Source organism: Grampus griseus (genome assembly GCF_964374135.1).
Source record: "Grampus griseus genome assembly, chromosome: 1".
NCBI classification, from domain to species: domain Eukaryota; kingdom Metazoa; phylum Chordata; class Mammalia; order Artiodactyla; family Delphinidae; genus Grampus; species Grampus griseus.
In genome coordinates, this window is record NC_139017.1 from 56018182 (window position 1) to 56037648 (window position 19467).

Sequence of the window (19467 nt, forward strand, 5' to 3'; positions counted from 1 at the left end):
GTTTATATTAAAAAAGAAGAAAGTCTCAAATCAATAGTCTTACTTTCCACCTTAAGCACTGGGGAAAAAAGATACCTAACATCAGCAACATGATGACAAATTCTCTGTGGCCAAAATATAAACTCTGAATTTAATATTATTAGCAAGTGATGCCAATTTTAGATGATTTCTTCCCTAAACACTACAAAACAGAAACTTATAAACAAAAGACATTAAAAGCTTAAAAACCCAAGTATTCTTATATCCCAAACAGTTTAATATTAATTAGTTTATGAGGTGTAAATGCAATTTTTAAAAATCTTGACAGTTCCTTTTTACAATGAACACACACATTTCCACTTTGGAAGAGGGAGGTGGGGAGATAACTCAAGGCTTAGGTACCCAAATATAAAACCTAGGTTTTCGTTTTATATTTTAAGCAGACAACTTCTAATATGAGCAAATGAGTCTTAATACATCAAAGCTGGCAAACAGAGGAAAAACTTCTCAATTTTCGTTATCTTTCAGAGGGCCTCTGGGACACCACTTATTAGTAGCAAACTATGCTGGCATTCTTATCTTTGAAGGAGATTATCACAGGTTCAGGTAATAAGTGAGCAATACAAGCAAATCTAGATTTAAAGGAATGGCAAATTCTAAAATAACAATAGAATTTACTATGGGTCAAAACATTCTAAAAACTTAAAATGCATTATCTTTTTTTTTTGCATTAACTTTTAATACTCATAATAACCTTGCAAAATATTATCACACCCTTGAGAAAATCAGGGCCCAGAAAAGTTAAGCAATGTTCTTAAGGTCTCACAGCCAGTAAGGGGTAGAGTTGAGATTCCAACCCAGGTTTGTCTAACTTTACTATTTTAAGACCTTCTCTTTAGGTTTCTTAATCATTTGTTGTGGTAGTCTGCAAGGATGGCCACAATTCCTCCCATCCCTGTAGCTATGCCCCTTTGTAATTTGACTTTGCTGCTCTTTCTATCAAGAGATAGAATCTTTTCCCCCACACTTTGAATCTGGGTGGCCTTGACTTATTTTGAATACTGTAGTTGAATATAGCATTAGTGATGTTTGGAGAGCTTCACAGCATAGGCCTCAAGAAACCTTGCAACTTCCACTCTTGGAACATGGTGCCACTATGTGAGAAGGCTTGAGCTAGACCTGAGCTGAGACCAACAGAACAGAGAAAAACTGTCCCAGCTCAGACCCCTAGAACAATCAGCCCCAATTTTAGCTGCCAGATGAATGAAGCTGCATGAGTGACCTCAGTGTAGACCAGCAGCAGAACCACCTGTGGCTAACTTAGCCCCATGCACTAACTCAGAATTGTAAGCAAATAAAATGGTTGTTGTTTTAAGCCACTAAGTTTTGGGGTGGTTTGTTAATCAATAATAGATATCTGATTGTTTATATAATCAAGACACAATTTTACATTTATAAATTTCATCATAGCCTTTTGAGAAACGAGTAATACTGAATGAAAAACTGACACTGGAATGTGAAAGGTTCCCTCAGTTGAATTACAAAGTTTTCATAGAATGAATCTATTCTCTTTTTTTAAGGCCTAAAAATTACTAATATATATAAGTACCTTCACAAACACAACATGCCTAAATTTAGCTCCTTATTCTTGCAGCATAAATTATCAGCAACTACAGGGAAGAGCATTCAAATGTACCAAAACGGTAATATTTTCAAAGCACAGCATGGATAACAAATCCTTTAGACTTAAAAATACGTACTACTGGGCTTCCCTGGTGGCGCAGTGGTTGAGAGTCCGCCTGCCGATGCAGGGACACGGGTTCGTGCCCCGGTCTGGGAGGCTCCCACATGCCACGGAGCGGCTGGGCCCGTGAGCCATGGCCTCTGAGCCTGCGCGTCTGGAGCCTGTGCTCCGCAGCGGGAGAGGCCACAACAGTGAGAGGCCCGCGTACCGCAAAAAAAAAAAAAAAAAAAAAAGTACTACTTAGGCTCAATTTAAATCTATCTGAAACTTCGTATTACATTCTAACCGAATATAAATTGTCATCTGTGTAACAGTCCTCCATGTCGACGTGCCAGGGCAGCACTATTAACTCTTAATATTGAAAATGATTCAAATACTCCCAAGTTGTTGGTCTTTACTGGTTACGATATAAAGAAAAACTTAACCTCCCTTACCAGTATCACCTTAGTCATCTTCAGCAAGTTATAATTGTTTTCACCTACCTACAACTTCTTTATATACTCCTCAAATCTTTCCCCCTCTATCCCAAAACTGTGGGAGGGGGGAGTGCGATTTGAGTGCTAAGCACTTACAAATCATCTCATTCAATCCTCAAACAACCTTCTGAGATATCCCTCTACTTTATCGATGAAGGAAAGAAAGAAAACTGAAAAGTTACTTGGATAATTTAGTGATCTAGTCGTAATTTGAACCTACACTTGTCCAACTCCAAATCCTGTACTTTTCCCACTGTCTTCCAACTTTCAGCAGCTGTATTTTTTTTTTTTTTTTTTTTTTTCAGTACGCGGGCCTCTCACTGTTGTGTACTCTCCAGTTGCAGAGCACAGGCTCCAGATGCGCAGGCTCAGCGGCCATGGCTCACGGGCCCAGCCTCTCCGCGGCATGTGAGATCTTCCCAGACTGGGGCACAAACCCATGTCCCCTGCATCGGCAGGCGGACTCTCAACGACTGCGCCACCAGGGAAGCCCTAATCTTAATCTTATAAATATTTTAAGATACTTAATGTATTGAAATATAACATACACACATAAAAAGTATACAGATCAAGAGTGTTCAGCTCAATGAACATAGTAAGCAAAGTGAGCATACTTGTATACCCAAGATATAGAACATTACCAGCACCCCAGAAAGTCCCCTCACCATCCCTCCCAATCATTATCTCTTTATTCTTCCTCAAAGGCCACTACTATCCTAACTTCTAATGCTATAGATTACTTTTACCTGTTTTAAAATTCTATGTAATGAATCATCAGTATGTGTTTTGTATTTTGGCTTCTTTCACTCAACATATTTGTTAGATTGTTCTACATTTATATCACTAAGCTGTTACAAAACACTCCAGTTCAATCTACCACAGTTAGAAAGCTACCCTTCATGAACTCAATTTTGGAGTAGTGATGACACTTGGATTTGGAATGTAGCAGATTTCTGGTGCTGAACTGGAAGAAAAAAAACAAGTATCAATAACAAAAACTGGGAACAAAGAATTCCCTCTTTACTCAAGAAAACAAAGCAGCACATGTGTCACACTAATAGCCCCTACTGCTTTACTTTTACTTGTTTCTGCTTTTTTTCTGAGGGAGCTTGTGTCCTAGACTTCCTTGTGGCACTTGGTAGATACCATAGGGCTCTGACTGATTCTAGAACAGGACAGCAAAGAGAAAACATGCAGATTATTCAGAATAGGCAAGCTGCATATGGAGCATACTTCTTTTGCAATGGTTGGGTGATATGTAGTGTATACTATGACCTAGGGAATTTTTGTGTTAAAGATATAATCTAACATATTTAATAATAGTAAAATAACAATAATGTTAGTATTATTAAACTGTCCCCATAATCTACTGGCCAAGGTTTAAGGACATTTTTTTATCACTGTTTATTTTTATGGAATATGCCTGAAAGAATTCCAACTATTTCCAATGATTTTCAATTGCGCATACTTGAAAAATAATGCTTAAAAAGAAAAAAAAAAGGATAGACTCATTTTCCATTTTAGAACTACTTCTAGACTGTCATCCCAGACAATATTTCATTTTGATTTTAAAAGAATGAACGAATTGCTACATGGAGTCCAAACACAGAAGCCTATAGTAATGTATGTCATTTACACATATCAAGTGGTTTGAAACAGTTATATAAATTGTAGGAAGATATTTTGCTGTTCCCAAGTAGTAGCTACTGTTAGAGAACCTATTGATTTGTTGCTACAATGTCAGAATTAAACATAAAACACTTCCTCCAATATATGTAACGAAGATCTTTTAAGGTATAAATTCGTCCTTAGGTTTATGTAGTGTATTACAGGGAAGAGAGGATAAAAGAATGGGACAAGCCTAACTGCTGTGGGTTTCCACAATAAACAAATAAATCTACTATTATTACACTCTATTCTTTGGTAAAATAGGGAGCCTTGCTTTCTTATCTTAAATTACGAACAATTTGTCCCGCTCTTCTCCTAACCCTGAACCTTTTTCCCATTTCCCTACACATATTACTATGTGAATTCCCTTAGGGAAGGCCTTACTTGATCACCTTATTTAAAATTGATCCCTCAACCCTAATCACACTACCACCACAATCTGTGCTTCCCATCTCTTTCCTGATTAATTTTTCTCCACAATACTTCTCACCATCCAATATGCTTTATTTTAGTTATTTTGTTACAGTGTGGACCCACCACTACTAAAATGTAAGCTCCATGAAGACAGGGATTTTCAATTGTTTCTATCTCTAATCTTTTTTGAGTATATTTTATATGACAGGCACTATTCTAAATTTTGCATGCATTATCTCAGTCCTCACAATGACCCTATTATTAGATATTACATATCATTATATCTTAATTTTAGAGTTGAAGAAACTGAGCACAAACCTTAGGTAATATGTGCAAGGTCACATGGTAATTAACTTGTCCCTATTTTTTTTAACTTGTAATTCCTTCTGTAGCCTTCGTTTCTTTAGTTACATCACTATACAACTTGACACTCAATGTACACACCTGGTAATCTGGTAATCATCCTAGATTCCGTCCTCTTCTACCTCTATTAAAATTTTCTATTATCTCTTAAATCTGTATCTTCCTTTCCATCTCTACTTCCCTGATTGAAGTTTGTGTTCATTCATTCAAAAATTACTTACTGAGCACCTACCATGTGCCAGACAGTGTCTTAGGATCTAAAGATGTAGCCCTGAATGAAACAAAGTCCCTGCTCTCATACAGCATACAGTCTCTCTCACCTGGATCACACAGTAACCTTTTAACTGATCTCTGTCTCTAGCTTTGTTCTTGCCTTCATCCACACTCCTCACAGCTGCTGGTCATTCACTTATGGTTTTCTTCTATGACAAAAAACTCAATAAAAAAAAGGACAATAGGGCTTCTCTGGTGGCGCAGTCGTTAAGAATCCACCTGCTGATGCAGGGGCCACGAGTTCGAGCCCTGGCCCGGAAAGATCCCACATGCCATGGAGCAACTAAGCCCATGAGCCACAACTACTGAGCCCACGCACCACAACTACTGAAGTCCACGTGCCTAGAGCCCGTGCTCCACAACAAGAGAAGCCACCATGATGAGAAGCCCGCACATCGCAAGGAAGAGTAGCCCCTACCCACTGCAACTAGAGAAAGCCTGCACGCAGCAACGAAGACCCAACGCAGCCAAAAATAAAATTAAAATAAAATAAGTAAATTTTAAAAAAAGGACAACAGACTTGAAAGATCCTCTTTCACAAAAGAGGGTATCAAAATGGCCAATAAGTGTATAATACGCTTATTTAAGAGTCATAAGATGTCATTACTCACAAGGGAAATTTAAATTACGATGACAATGGGAATCTACTACATGCCTACCAGAATGGCTAAAAAAAAGTTTACTGACCATACCAAGTATTAAAGATGATATGAGCATACGAAATTCTCATACAATGCTGACAGCAGTGTGAATTGGTACATTCACTTTGGAAAACTGGGAGTATCTCCTTAGGCTAAACCAAAGTCTACTAATGACCCATAAATTCCACTGCTATGTATTTATATGAGAGGAATGACTAAGTATGTCCACCAAAAATCTTATGCAGTAATGTTCATAACAACTTTATTCATAAAAAGCCAAAAATAAACTGCAAACAACCCAAATGTCCATCAACAAAATGCATAAACTGTGATAAGTTCATATAATGGAATACTATACAGCAATGATAAAAATAAAACAATTGGTCCACTGTTACATATAACAGGGACACATTTCACAGATATTACAATGTACAAAGCCAGATACAAAATAGCACCTACTGTAGAATTTAATTTATAGAGGAAGCATAAAGAAGACATGATGCATGATTTCATTTAAGAAGAGGCAAAACAGACTACAGTGCTAGAAGTCAGAATTAACTCTTAGGAAAGCTGGGAGGCAGTAGAGAGTGTACTGTCTGGGAAAGAGTAGAAAGAATTCTTGGGTGTTAGAAACATTGCATATCTTGATCTGGGTGGTGGTTACACAAGTGTATATATGTAAAAAGTAATCAAGATCTACCGCTATGATTTTTGCCCTTTAGTGCATGTATTTTGTTATCTCAAGTTAAAAAACAAACAACATCAACAAAAACTCTTAGGGACTTCCCTGGTGGTACAGTGGTTAAGAATCCACCTGCCAATGCAGGGGACACAGGTTCGAGCCCTGGTCTGGGAAGATCTCACATGCCGTGGAGCAACTAAGTCCGTGCACTACAACTACTGAGGCTGCACTCTAGAGCCTGCAAGCCACAACCACTGAGCTCATGTGCCACAACTACTGAAGCCCGCATGCCTAGAGCCCATGCTCCGCAACGAGAAGCCTATGCACCGCAACAAAGAGTAGCCCATGCTCGCCACAACTAGAGAAAGCCCGCGTGTGGCAACAGACCCAACGCAGCCAAAACTAACTAACTAACTAACTAAATAAATAAATAAAAATTTTAAAAACCCCTTAGATGTTGCCTTAGCAGAGTCAATCCCAAGTGCTTGAACATGCCATACAAGATCCCCGGGATGTGGCCCCCACCTACTTCTCCAGCTTTATTTTTCACCACCATCTGCCTCGTATTTTATACTCTAGCAACAAAAGTATGAAGGTTTCCCTGTATACAAGATATTCTTTTTCACTCTAGGTCTTGTTTGGCTCAAGTATTCCCCTAAATCTGGGATGTTAAACCCCTATTCATCCTTTAAGTCACATTCAACTCAGGAAGCTCTTTCAAGAAATCTTTTTATAGCCCAGTGTATATTAGGTTGCCCCTCTGATGTTCCCAATACATTCTAAACTCTTTCTATAAGAGGAAGTCCATACTGTTGTATGCTGTTGTATGGCATATATTTGTTCAACAATTTTAAATGACTGAAAAATATCACTACTTGATTGTAGCAAGTTTCATATTTCTAAAGATAGTGTTGGACAATTCACATAAAAGGTAAGAGAGCTGAATCTATCATCACAAGATGAGTTCAATCTTTTTTTTTTTTTTGCGGTACGCGGGCCTCTCACTGTTGTGGCCTCTCCTGTTGCAGAGCACAGGCTCCGGATGCTCAGGCCCAGCAGCCCTGGCTTGGACCCAGCCACTCTGTGGCATGTAGGATCTTCCCGGACTGGGGCACGAATCCGTGTCCCCTGCATCGGCAGGCGGATTCTCAACCACTATGCCACCAGGGAAGCCCGAGTTCAATTTTTTAATGCAGGTACTTAATCTTTAGAAGATAGTATACCTCCAAAATTAACCACATTCTTAAAACTACCTATAAGCGAGGTAAAGCTAAAAGTGAAGTGACAGATTAAAAAGATAAGGATAAAGAAACTAATCTGAAAAGGCTACATATTGCATGAGTCCAACTATACAATATTATATATTCCACATAAACATATAAAAAGACGTTCTACATCATATGTTATCAGGGACATGCAAATTAAAACAATGTGATACCACTACACACTATTAGAATGGCCAAAATTTGGAACACGGACAACACCAAATGTTGACCAAGATGTGGCGCCAACAGGAACTCTCATTCATTGCAGATAGGAATGCAAAATCGGGCAACCACTTTGAAAAAGTTTGACATTGTCTTACAAAACTAAACATACTCTTACCATACGATCCAGCAATCACTCTCCTTGATATTTACTCAAAGGAGCTGAAAACTTGTATCTACACAAAAACCTGCACATGGATATTTATAGCAGCTTTATTCATAATTGTAAAACTTGTAAGCAACCAACCAAGATGTCCACCAGTGGTACAACCAGACAATGGAATATTATTCAGTACTAAAAAAGAAATGAGCTATCAAATCACGAAGAGACATGTAAGAAACTTAAATGCATATTGTATGATTCCAACTATAGGACACTTTGGAAAAGGCAAAACTATGGAGACAATAAAAAGATCAGTGGATGCTAGAAGCTGGGGTGAGGAAGGATGAATATGCAGAGCAAAGAGGATTTTTAAACCAATGAAAATATTCTGTATGGTACTATAATAATGGATACCTGTCATTATACATTTGTGCAAATCCACAGAATGTATAACACCGAGAGTGAACCCTAATATAAACTATGGACTTTAAGCATCAATGTAAGTTCATCAATTGTAATTAACGTACCACTCTGGCAGTGGATGTTGATAATAAGGGTGGCTATGCATGTGTGGAGGCAGCTGAGTATGCAGGAAATCTTTGTACCTTCTTCTCAATTTTACTGTGAACCCAAGACTGCTCTAAAACAAACAAATCAACCAACCAACCAAGTCTTTTAAAAACAAAAAAGAATACTAAAAAAAAAAATCAACAAGTGAACCTGAAATCTCTCTCAAAAATGGAGATTCTATTGACAGGATTTTGCTCCCCACCCATTCTTTCCCCTCTGCCCCTCACCATTTTGTCATGATACACTTAAGATGCTTAAAGTTTTAACACTCTGAGAACAATGAATTAAATAATGCACGTCAATCACTATGGGAATAGGTACTACAACTTCAATATTCAAAGATGCTTTCATGACATTATCTGTTCTAAGCTTTGTGATATTCCAAGTTACTCTTACATGCTTTTAAAGAGTTTTAAATATTACATTTTCTATCCTAAGGATTTTATTATTTCAAAAAACCCTCTCTCTCTCCTGCCCTCATTTTTTCTAACGCAGTAGAAAGAGAATATATTGGAAGGGACTTTTGTGCCCTTATGAGATTTTGTCAACTGCAAACCTACATAATAAAATGACATTTCTGAAAAAACTGACTCAGATAACTCATAACTCAGCTTTTCTAAATATATGGAGAGCCTTATGTTTTAAAAAAGTTTTTAATAAATTTAAAGAGAGGACAGATTCGAGCAAAGAGTGACAGTTTTAATCAAAACAGTAATTAATGTAAAAGCTGACATATAAAACATGGGTTTTAAGAGCAGTAATTACAGGGAAAGCATTTCAAAATGAAGTTTAAAATTCAGGCTTTTTTTTTTTTTTAAATACAGTACTTAAACATGGAAGACAACTACTCTTTAACAGAATGTCTCCACAAAAATGAACTTTTGAGCAAGCATAACCAGTATACAGAGAAGATCAAATCAAGACCTTACACAGTATAGCTATTTTCAGCAAAAGTAGAGGTAAAGCTTACCCCAAAATAAAGGCAAAAGAGCTCTGGAAACTTTAACATGATAATTTAAATAATGTTTAAGAAAGTACAAGTTCATGTGGTAACCAAATTGGATTTTACAAAGAATTTGAATAGAATACAAATGTAAATCAGTACCAACAGAGAATTTTGGATGGCAACAATGTTCAGTTAAATTCTATTCACCCTTACCAGGCAATTCATATTAGTACAGGCAATTAATTTTTATTATGTAAAGTGGGTCACACACAGAAGAAAAAATATTTTTCCATAATAACTGAATTATAGAGAAATAAGATAAATTTCTTATTTAAGATAAGAAATAAGATAAACTTCTTCATTTCAAGTTCTACTTTTTTAAAGAATGAGTACATTAGTATTTATTAAATCTATAGCTATAGCCTCTATAGTTTTGATTTATAGTATTTTAAATTACATAGTACATAATCAAACAGTCCCCAATAATCTCTTCAAAAGTGACCGCAACTTTAAAATTAATTGTAAAAGCATCCCAACTAGTGGAGATCCCAAGAGAGAACTAGAAAAAGGAGTTCTAGATTCTAATCTCAACTCTGCCAGTTATTAGCTCTGAGACCTGTTCATCTCTGATAAGTATTCAAAAGGTTTAGAGAAAAAATAAGAAAGAAAAAGATGACTCCAGATTTTAGGGACAAGAAGCGTGGAATAAAAGATGATGCCCTGAGAAGAAACCATATTATAATGGACAGTATCTGGAAAGGCTGATTCTTTGGAGGGAGTAAAGGATTTTAAATTATGTCAAGTTTAGGATTGCTGGCAGCACAAGCAAAAACATTGAAAAGGTAGGCTTAGGACAAATTGAGGCCATGTGAATGGTAAGTTCTCTGTGAGAGTGAATATAAATGGAGAACGGGACTTTGGTTTATATCAGCATTCTTCAATAGAACTTCCTGAGATGATGGAAATGTGCTATATCTGCATTTTCCAATATGGTAGCCACTAGCCACATGTGGCTATTGAGCCCCTGAAATGTGGCTGGTGCAACTGAGGAATTTAAAATTTTGATTTTAATTAATTAAAACTTAAGTTTATCCATACAACAGAGTACTATTTAGCAATAAAAAGAAATGAGCTATCAAGTCACAGAGAGACATGGAAGAACCTTAAATGTACATTGCTAAGTGAAAGAAGACAATCTCACCCATAGAACTGTACAACACAAAGAGTGAACTGTAATGTAAACTATGGACTTTAGTTAATAATTTGTCAATATTGGTTTATCAATTATAACAAATGTAAGATGTTAACAGAAATAACTGTGGGGGAAGGTATATATGGAAATTATACCTTCAGTGCAATTTTTCTATAAACCTAAAACTGCTCTAAAAAAATCCATTAAAAATTTTAAATTTAAGTAGTCACATGTAGCTAGTGGCTGATATTAAACAGCACAGGTCCATATTAATGAAAGACTGATGTGGAAAGAAAATGAGAACGGTATTTCATTTCTGACCACCAACTCCATAAATACACAAAGTTTAATTGTATCTTGAATACTAACAATTGACAGCAGAAAATTTTCAAATATTCTAGATGAATATCTTTCTAAAGTGATTTTGTTAAACAAAATTTAAGGAAGAAAACAACATTTATTGAATGGGTACTATACTATAGATATATGTTAACTCATTTAAATTGCAAAACAATCCTTTCAAAGAAGATATTACCATTTCTGGTTTTAGAGATGAAGAATCATAAAGCTTATGTGATAAAAGATGGGAACTTAGATACATCTGACTCCAAAGTGTATGTTCTAATATATTCTTTATATAGTTTTATGATTCCCAAAATCAAAAACATAAGTGAATTTTCCCACAATGAATCTATCATCAGGAACAACAGGTTATATAGCAGAATACAATAATTAATTAATGATATACTCTGAGTCTAAAAAAATGTCCCTGTATTAAACTGTCCCATGCTAATGTGATTTTTACCTCATTACCCTTCTTGCTGTCCATATTACCTAGAGTACCTTCACTCCCACATCTAATTTGCATGTTTTAATCTGCTGTGAAATTAGAAAACAGATTAAATTCTGCTGTGAAAATATCAAGCTTCTTTGAATTATGTACAGAGCAAGAGAGGTTCTAAGCCAGTGCCTTAGTGTAGATGATTTAGTTCATTAACTTTGTGATAAAGGTCTTTTTGTCTACTTCTTATTCTAAATTGGGATCAGGTTAGATGACATACTGTTCTATAATAAAGCTAAGAATATAATGATCCTGTTTCATTCACATATGTTCCACTAAACCATACTTTCAAGCATAGATCTCTAAACTTAACCTCATTTAAAGATGTTATTTTATGATTAAATGTATTAATTTAGTACACTAGCTTTCTAATAAATTACTGTTAAAGATTAATCAGATGTATATAAACATAGAAATATTAATATTTACAGAGTTGATATTTCCTGAAAAAAGTCAGTATTAAAGAAAAGCAGGAATTTTACTGCATTGAGTTCTAAATATTCGTTATAATTCTTTCCATCACTTTTTAAGTTGTTCTTATAACTAAATTTAATAGTTAAATAAAATTTTCCTAAAAGGGGGGAAATTAGTATTAAAATTTAAATTCTTCCCGACTTAGAGCTTCTGTATCTGTAAAATATTACAAATCTTTAATAGTAACATAAAATCTGTATTTCACTTCTCACCATAAATGTTAAGATTTAAATTTAATTAGGGGAAGTACCTAATTTTGAATTTAAGTCAAAGATGAAAGAAAAAAAGCCTGTTTATTTTCTCCCTCAATCAAACAAACAATTTAAAAAAGCTACAAACCAATTGCTTCTGTTAACAGTGTCTATGTTTTTGGAGAGAGTCAGGTATAGACCCAAGACCAAGGATTCAAAGATTTATTCAACAAGCAGAGTGTCAGGCAAATCATAACTCTAAACAGGCTCAAAGATTAGCTGAATAAAAGTAATAAAGTTAGGGGACTTTCTTGGTGGTCCAGTGGTTAAGAATCCGTCTTCCAATGCAGGGGATGCAGGTTCGACCTCTGGTCGGGGCACTAAGATCCCACATGACAAGAGGCAAATAACCCCACGCGCTGCAACTACAGAGCCCACGCGCCACAACTAGAGAGCCCATGCACTCTGGAGCCCATGTGCCACGACTACTGAGCCTGTGTGCTCTGGAGCCCGCGTGCCACAGCTAGAGAGAAACCCATGTGCCATAGCTAGAGAGAAGCCTGTGCGCCACAACAAAAGATTCCTGCGTGCCGCAACTAAGACCCGACGGAGCCAAAAACAAAAAAAACAAAAAAAAACCAAAAAAAGTAATACAGTTAGATTCATACAGATTAAAGAGTTTCAATCTAACAATCATTTTCTAATATAACCTCATATAAGTCCTTGTCTATTAATATTCCAAGTTTCTTCTATATATTAAGAAAAAACAAAAGCCAAACAAGCTATAGATAAGACTATTCATTGCTCACATTTGTATAGAACATTAAAACTTAGTTAATTCTCACAACTCAACGAGGAAATACTAATGAGTCTGAGAGCTTAAGTACAACTTCTTTGGAGTGATCAAGATGAAAAGTTCGAACTGCTGTGACTTCCAACTTTTCTTCCATAAAGAATCCCTGGCAGCATGCCTACTGTAATTAGAGAATAATGTAAAGAATGAGGTGGTTTTTGATTCCTAACAATCATATCCCAAAGTTTTTTCCTGCAATTTCAATTATACATAGCACTCTTGCTCAATCTTGGCTCAAAATCATTTTAGGTAATATTCATAAAGACAGAAAGTAGAATGGTGGTTGCCAGGGACTGGGGGAGAGGGGGATGGGGAGTAACTGCTCAATGGGCACAAGAGTTTCCTTTTGGGGTGATAAAATGTTTTGGAACTTGATAAAGGTAGTGGTTGCACAACATTGTGAATGTACTGCCAATGAACTGTTCACTTTAAAATGGTTAATTTTATGTTATGCAATTTAAACCTCCATTTAAAAAAAAATTTATGTTAAGATATATAGACCACTGTAGAACTCTTCTTCAAAAACACTGCTACCACATTCAAATGCTATTTAGATCTTGGAGATATTTAGGAAAAAATGCATTACAAACTAAATTATTACCTTATATGCACAGTAATGGGTGTGTACTGATATCAGTGCTAAAATGCTTGACAAACATCAAACATACATTTATAAACAATCTCAAATAAATATAAATGAACCTTAAGACATTTATTCCTCTAGGGCAGAACATAATTTGAGTCAGTTCAACTGTGCATGTAAGATGAACTCAAATTTTTTACTAGAATTCTTTTCTCAAACCTCAATCAGGAAAATATTGTGAACTGATAAGAAATGTCTAACATTACATAAAGAATAAATAAGAATATAAGAAGTAAACAGACACAAATCTGACCAATAATGGATATAAATAAATATGCTAAAGCTAACTGTCTTGGAGATGTAGCACAACATCACTTCAGATTAAGTAAACTTCACACTTGAAAATGTATAGAATCAGGACTTCCCTGGTGGTGCAGTGGTTAAGACTCCATGCTCCCAATGCAGGGGGCTGGAGTTCGATCCCTGCTCAGGGAACTAGATCCCACATGCATGCAGCAACTAAGAGTTCGCACGCCACAACTAAGACCTGGCGCAACCAAATAAAAATAAATAAATAAATAAATATTTAAAAAAAGAGAAAACGTATAGAATCAACATTAAAAAACTTTGGAGTAAGAAAAATTCCTTTATATAAATGGCTGAAAAATTAATATTATGCTATAACCTCCAAGGCTAGTCCAAATCCAGTCTAGACTCCAGGATTAAACAAAAAAGAAGGTGATCTTAAAGAAGATCCTAACCAACAGGCTGATTTTGAAATCTGTGACTGTTCTGATGCAGGTCAATTTGAGAATTTAAATCCACTTGAATCCAATCCCAAAGAATACCTCAACTCCTGAGCATGGACATAGCCAAAACTAAACCAGGTCAGTATACCCTGCCAAGGAACATCCTGCTCCGAAGTGTCCACCAAACAAGGATCACTTATCAGTTTATTCTTCACTTTACTGGGTGCCAACCATTGGCAAGATATATGTTAGAGTGGACTGATTAGACCCCACCAAACTCCATTTCAAGCTCTAAAATCTGGAGATAGAAAATACCGCATAATTCTAAATGGTCTAAGGCTTTAAAAAATTATAAATGAAGAATTCCAAATGTTAGCTGACCTGACTTAACACTACCGAATGCTACTAAAGTCATTTTAAAACTTCCCTAAGGGCCTTCCCTGGTGGCAAAGTGGTTAAACTCTGCTTGCCAATGTAGGGGACGCGGGTTCAAGCCCTGGTCCAGGAAGATCCCACATGCCATGGAGCAACTAAGCCCATGAGCCACAACTACTGAGCCTGTGCTCTAGAGCTCGTGAGCCACAACTACTGAGCCCGCATGCCACAACTACTGGAGCCCACGCTCCACAACAAGAGAAGCCACTGCAATGAGAAGTCCACGCACCGCAACGAAGAGTAGCCCCCGCTCGCCGCAACTAGAGAAGTCCTGCGTGCAGCAATGAAGACCAAACGCAGCCAAAAATAAATAAATAATTAAAAAAATAAAATAAAAAAATAAAACTTTCCTAAGTATTTATTTCAAAGGTACAACTTAGCTAACTGCTTATATAACAAATTAAAGCCATGAAACAATTACAGCAATACCACAAATCTGCCCTATGTAAACGGTATGAGTTTCTATATTTACGGCATTCAGATCTGCTAAAAGCAAATATAAGTGCTTCTTTTGTTAATTCACAAGAGTAAATACGTTCTCAAACTTATAAGTGAATAATTTGGCAGTGTACAAATAATGATAATAGAAAAGATATTAGAGCTGAAGGCAAGCACAGTATTACAAAACACAGTTCATGGTTTTTAAAAAAAAAGGAATCCGTAAATACAGGAGATGCTTCAAAGTTTAACCTTGGGACATATGGCAGCAGTAGCAATAGTAAAGCATCTAATTTGTGTCACAAGACTTCGGTTTGAGTAAGCTTTTTTGCCTATTAATTAAGCGGCCTTTTTGCTAGTTATAGCTACTTAGCTTCTCCTAAGCCTCAGATTCTTCCTATATTACAGACTAATTAGGAGGAATAAATGAGAATATTTTTACTCATTTACTCATTTAACAAATGTACTTTGAAAAATTGTTATTTAAAATTTTTTATGTACAAAAAAAACCCTTTCAAATTTCTCCAAATGAAACAAACATATATTAACTTTTAATATTACCGAGAAAATACAAATCTAATTTTTAAGCTATGGTCCCAAAACTTCTTGGAAGGAAATTCTTAAATATTACTTGAGAAAATCTGAACTGACATAATCGGAATAAACACTGATATTGAAGACATAACAACTGAGGGATCACATCTTAAAACAGTCTGACACAAATAAAAACAGAATTCAATATCAAGCATAAATTGGGACCCAGACTCAATGACTGCTGGGTCAGCATCTAATTTCAAACACAAAACCTTAACACTTAAAAATCTTTGTTTTTAGGAAAATGATGAGGTAAATTAGTCCTTGACACAACATAAGATTTGTTTTCACAACAAAGCACACTGACCACTTACAAATTCATACATTACTACAATTATTCTAATAGGTTTAGAGTCACAGATAAATTTAAGTTATCATTATGAGATAGAGTTTACTTGCATTCTGTACCAACTAACAAAATTCAGCCAAAAAAATTGATTGATTAAATCATGACTTTGAATACTTAAAAAAAAGTCCCTTTTGAAATTTATTCCCAGAAAATTCACATCAGCAGAAGCCATGTGAAAGTTGTTCTTTCCCCCCTACCTAAAAAGTCAAAACATCCACATTATTTATACTAGGCTTAAAATGAAAGTCATTCATATTCATCCATTATACTTCAATCTTAAGCAACAATAAAACAGTCCAACCTCCACGTTTATCCAATTTCTAGTCTACTTACTGTCAACTTTTGTGGAAGAACCAAGGCCCAGTGCCTCCCATTAAACTTCATATAACCTTAAAACGCTCTGAATTACAACAGATACGGACAATTCTAATTAGAAATTCACCTTAAAAATGGGTGAAAGATATTAACTGGCATTTTATCTGCCCAGCACAGGTCCTTTTAAGAACACAAACTAAACGGACCACGCAATTTAATATTAAACAGTGGAAAGCAGTCTTTTGGAGACATCCAAACAATCTTAATATAAATTCTCCATACGTATAGAAACTGACATAGAAATAACTTGGATAATTTCCCCCTTCACTTGGAAAGGTACATGGTAGATGTCTTGAGAAATTAAGTTTAGGAGAAATAGTAGTTAACTGTTGAAGTTTCAGAAATCACTATGCAGGGCAACTATAATGAGGAGCTGTCTCTTTTTCAGCCTAAACATTCAATACAGAACAGTTGTTCCTAGTTTTGAAAATTATAAAAAAGGACAAGAAGTTCTAGCCTGGAGACGAACCTCTTCTGTCTCCTGAAAAAATGCTTCATTAGGTCCATTTTATGCTAGTTAACATTGTTTCTTATGCGGCACATTAATAATTCACAACGGTTCCTTTGAAGAAAAAAGTTCTATTCAAACATTACAATTTGTCTTCGCGTTGCCAGCAAGCGGCTTTGTTTCCAGTTTCAGGGACTATTCTGGGATGTCAAGAGTTACATTATCTACTGTTCCAAAAGAGCCCTAGTTCCACTCTCACCGGGACGTGGGCAAAACTGATGTTTAGAGAGAACTGATGCCTAGAAATGTTTAAAGAGGAACATCCTTCAGCCCTCTATCTCTCTCCATCCCTTGATAATCACATTTTACCTGGCAGAATTGTTGGTGTTGCTGCACTTAAATTTTTTTGAAAAACACCTGCAAACACAACCTCCCTAGCGCCGCCAGGAAGAAAAAAAGACTATCGGGCTCGATCTGCAGTAGCTCCAGGGAAACAGACATCGTAAAACCCACTTGGCCGAAGAACCGGAGTGCTTAAGGGGGGAGGGGGAGGGAGCAGCCTTGAGGTGCAGGCGGCGCCTGTTTACAGACGCCCTCACTTCCCCCACCCCCACAGACTGGGGGTCCAAAAAGCATTTCCCGAGCGCACTCTGCTCCCGCCAAGGTCCTCGGACGAACAGCGGGGCTGGGCAGCCCTGTGGCCCCCTCCCTCTGGCCGAAGCCTCCCTCGCCCTCCCCTCGACCAGGGCGGCGTCTGCACCTCCCCCACGGCCTACCCACCCCGGCAGGCCCTCCAGGCGGCACGCGGAGGCCCGAGGCCTAAAGGACGCCGGGCACTGACAAGCCCCTCGGCCGCCGGCGGGGCCTGAGGCCGGGCGGGCGGACGCTACGGCCGAGGAGCCGAGGGCGGCCGAGGACAGCCCCTGCCCCGCCGCGGCTGCCTATTGTTTCCGACGGAGGCCGGGCCGCAGCCGCCCGGCTCCCCACGCCGCTGCCGCCGCCGCCGCCTGCCGCTCGCTCACCGCGCTGGTCCGAGCAGCAGCTCCTCTCAGCTCCGAGTCCCCGCGGCCGTCGCCACCGCCGCGGCAGCCACCGCCGCCGCCAATGCCACCGTCGACTCTGACTCTGTCCCAGGCCGCCGGACAACGGCCGCCGCTGCCACCGCCAGCGCCGCCTCCGGCCTCCCACCTGCTGCTGAGGCTGCTCCTGCAGCAGGGGCCATCTTGTTGGTCTGCCTCCTCTTCCTCCTCCTCCTCCTCCTCCGCCCCGTCGCTCGTTGTCCTCGTCCCCTTCCTCTTCCTCGGGCTCCGGCCCGCCCCAGAGACTGGGGCGGACACCAGAGTGAGGCCCCTCCTTCCAGGGGCGGGGCAAGCAGACGGGCGGGGCGGGCGCGGGAGCAAACCTCTGAGTCACCGGCCACCAACGCCCGGGAGGGAGGGTGGTGTCGCTTACCGCCTGGACCCGGAGCGCACCACCCCCTGAGCAGAAGAACTGGTCCACCAGCGCCTCGGCGCCCAGCGGGCAAGTGGCCAGATGGTGAATTGGAAAATTTCTGACGTTTCCATCCAATCCCGCGCTTACCTCTCCCCCTTGGCTTTCTCTTAGCCTCGTCCCTCTGCTCTTGTTTCTTTTTCACATCTCTCCTCCTCCACCCCAGAAGAATTTGTTCGTATCCTGTTTTATCCTGGTTCTTGATCACACCAGCTTTGCCCTAGTCATTTCCCTCACAGACTACCCCAAAGAGTTCAGCCTCCCAGCAGGGGTAAACAGCCCAAAGGCCTGGACACTCACTGCCCCAAAACGTCTCTCCAGGCCTATGAGACCAATTAAGAGCTGTCTGGGGCAGGACAGAAAAAGATTCAGCCCTTAGAAGAGCTATTGGATCTAAAGCTAACCTTATGATTATTTGAAGTTTCTTCTCCATTATGGAAAAGAAGCCATTTTCATTTTGGGTAAAATGGGAGTCCCCTTTCAAGACAATTCGGTTTAGCCAAACCCTTGCTTTTAAGAAAGGAGAGAAATGGAATTCTTTTCATACCATACAGTCCTAATTTCAAAATAAATCGTTTAGAATAGAGGAGAGAGATGGTCCTCAAGTAAGCACCCAGCTAATACTCTTGTTCATTATCACCCTCCCCCTGCTTTTTTTTTGTTTTTTCTTCAGGTCTGGCCAAGTGAGCAGAGATTTCGCTTTCCTGTCCTTTCTTCATTGCATACATCCCCAATACCAAGAGAAGTACTATATTTAGAGAAGCTTCTGCTTTTAAGGTGATAAATTCAATTACTGTAACAGCTAGTGTTCCTATATTATTTGTAAATAATATATCACACACCTTCCTAAACTCTAAGCAGGGAAGAGTTCTTTTTAGTTGCTAACACCCTCCTGCTACTCAGATTTCAGCTTCTTTTAGAAGACCTATTGATGTATTTCTGCTGATTGGAATTTACTCTCTTTGAAGTGGGCTAAATCTGTAACCATCTCTTCAACCCGCTAAATAGTAACCCCAGTCCTACAAAGAGCAAATTTCTAGCTACCATGGAGGGATTAGGTTAGTGTGTGCTAATCTAAAGGCTATCCCTCAGCCAGGCCTCAGTCCCC

General features: G+C 38.2%; 1 protein-coding gene across 2 annotated transcripts in view; it reads right to left on the bottom strand.

The window, feature by feature from the left end:
- Window positions 1-18162, bottom strand: part of RC3H1 (ring finger and CCCH-type domains 1) — a 96205-nt gene extending 78043 nt beyond the window's left edge. Inside the window, exon 1 of one of the 2 annotated variants that reach the window (XM_082651990.1) lies at window positions 18057-18162. The gene's annotated coding sequence lies outside the window, so the exon portion shown is untranslated. Of the gene's footprint in view, window positions 1-17890 lie in introns of both variants that reach the window. The other variant, XM_082651989.1, reaches the window with a different exon arrangement.
- Between the last annotated feature and the right edge of the window lie 1305 nt (window positions 18163-19467).